Source organism: Micropterus dolomieu, linkage group LG19 (assembly GCF_021292245.1).
Source record: "Micropterus dolomieu isolate WLL.071019.BEF.003 ecotype Adirondacks linkage group LG19, ASM2129224v1, whole genome shotgun sequence".
In the NCBI taxonomy this organism is placed as follows: domain Eukaryota; kingdom Metazoa; phylum Chordata; class Actinopteri; order Centrarchiformes; family Centrarchidae; genus Micropterus; species Micropterus dolomieu.
Window position 1 is genome coordinate 11,240,838 of NC_060168.1, and position 2,885 is coordinate 11,243,722.

Genomic DNA, 2,885 nt, shown 5'->3' on the forward strand with positions numbered 1-2,885 from the left:
CCACAGATCCAGACTCCACAGCTCCAGAGCCAGAAACACCTGCAGGAAGTGATAGGAGGAGAGAGGAGAGGGACGAGAAAGCACAAGACTACCGGAAAGGGGAGAAGTTGTGTTAGTAACATGCAATAATGGGATGAGGTTGCATACAGAGGGAGAGAAAGTAGAGGAGAGAGGAGCTCAGTGCATCATAGGAAATCCCCTGGCAGTCTAGGCCTATAGCAGCATAACTAAGGGATGGTTCAGGACTCACCTGAGCCAGCCCTAACTATAAGCTTTATCAAAGAGGAAAGTCTTAAGCCTACTCTTAAATGTGGAGATGGTGTCTGCCTCCTGAACCCAAACTGGAACCTGGTTCCACAGGAGAGGAGCTTGATAGCTGATCGCTCTGGCTCCTAGTCTACTTTTGGAGACTCTAGGAACCACAAGTAACCCTGGATACTGGGAGTGCAGTGCTCTGGTGAGGTAGTAAGGTACTATGAGCTCTTTAAGATAAGATGGTGCCTGACCATTAAGAGCTTTGTAGGTAAGAAGAATGATTTTAAATTCTATTCTCAGAGAAGCTAAAACAGGAGAAATGTGATCTTTTTTCCTGGTTCCTGTCAGAACACGTGCTGCAGCATTCTGGATCAGCTGAAGAGTCTTAATGGACTTTTTCGAGCAGCCTGATAATAAAGAATTGCAGTAATCCAGCCTAGAAGCAACAAATGCATGGGCTAGTTTTTCTGCATCATTTTTAGACAGAATATTCCTGATTTTCGCAATATTACGTCATCGCAGCATTATTGTTCGGACACCACAGTGAAAAAAGGTGGTCCTTGAAATTTGCTTAATGTGAGACTTAAACGACATGTCCTGATCAAAGATAACACCAAGATTCCTCACAGTGGTGCTGGAGGCCAGGGCGCTGCCATCAAGGGAAACTATATCTTTAGATAATGCGTCACGGAGTTGCTTAGGCCCCAGAACAATAACTTCAGTTTTATCTGAGTTTAACATTAGAAAATTACAGGTCATCCAGGTTTTAACATCCTGAAGGCACATTTGAAGTTTAGCTAACTGATTAGTTTCATCTGGCTTGATCGATAGATATAACTGAGTATCATCTGCATAAAAATGAAAGTTTATGGAATATTTCCTGATAATATTGCCTAAGGGAAGCATATATAAAGTGAAGAGGATTGGTCTGAGGACAGATCCTTGAGGAACTCCATGACTAACTTTGGCGTGCATGGTGGACTCATCGTTAACATGTACAAACTGAAATCGGTCTGATAAATAGGACTTAAACCAACTTAGAGCGTTTCCTTTAATGCCAATGAAATGTTCCAGTCTCTGTAGTAGGATCTGATGGTCAATGGTATCAAATGCAGCACTAAGATCTAATAAAACCAGTACAGAGACAAGTCCTTTGTCTGATGCAATAAGGAGGTTGTTAGTAATTTTCACCAGTGCTGTCTCTGTGCTATGATGAACTCTAAATCCTGACTGAAAATCCTCAAATAAACTATTGCTCTGTAGAAAGTCGCACAGCTGTTTAGCAACTGCTTTCTCCAGGATTTTAGAGAGAAATGGAAGGTTAGATATAGGTCTATAGTTGGCTAAAACATCTGGATCAAGTTTGGGCTTTTTCAGAACAGGTTTAATTACAGCTACTTTAAAGTACTGTGGTACATAGCCTGTTGATAAAGATAGATTGATCATATCTAGTATAGAAGGGCTAACTAAGGGTAAAACTTCTTTAAGCAGCCTAGTCGGGACGGGGTCTAAGAGGCAGGTTGATGGTTTAGATGAAGAAATTATTGAAGTTAGTTGGTAAAGATTGAGGGAAGCAAAGCAGTCTAAACATATATCTTGTTCTACAGCTGTTTCTAAGGTTCCTGAGTTTAGAGATAAGTCTGTGCCAGTTGAGGGCAGGTCTTGGTGAATTTTGTTTATAATAGTTAGAATTTTATCATTAAAGAAGCTCATGAAGTCGTAACTACTGAGAGCTATGGGAATACCTGGCTCAATAGAGCTGTGACTCTCAGTCTCACTGTCAGCCTGGCTACAGTGCTGAAAAGAAACCTGGGGTTGTTTCTATTTTCCTCTATTAATGACGAGTAGTACGCTGCTCTGGCATTAATTTTTAAGACTATCTTGCCAAATTAAACGAAAATTTGGTGGAACGCCAATTCCTCTCAAGTTTCCGCGATATTTGCTTTAATTTGAGAGTTTCAGTATTATACCATGGAGCTAACCGTCTTTGTTTTATTATTTTCTTTTTTAGAGGGGCAACAGAGTCAAGTGTCATTCGCAGCGAGCCTGCAGCACTATCAACAAGATGATCGATTTGGAAAGGAACTGAAATTACCATAGGAGTCCTCCGTTACTTTGTCATCTGATAATGAATTTAGAGCTGATGGAATCGCATCCTTAAAACACTGTCAGACAGACATCTTGTATCTTGTTGCCCAATGGTGTGTAGTTCAGCAATACAAACTCAAAAGTTATCAAACAGTGGTCAGATAAAGAGGAATTCTGTGGGAACACTATTAAATATTCAATTTCAATACCGTATACCAAAACAAGGTCGAGGGTGTGGTTAAAACAGTGAGTCGGTTCATGAACACTCTGAGAGAAGCCAATGGAATCTAACAGAGAGATAAACTAACGAAGATAGCTGCAACTCCACCTCCTCGGCCTGTGCCTCGAGGAATGTGAGTATTAATATGACTGGGAGGGGTGGCTTCATTTAGGCTAACATATTCTCCATCACCCAGCCAGGTTTCAGTAAGACAAAATAAATCAATATCATAATCTGATATTAGTTAATTTACTAGTACACCTTTAGAAGAGAGAGATCTGATGTTTAAGAGTCCACATTTAATTTTCCTATTGTTTTGCAC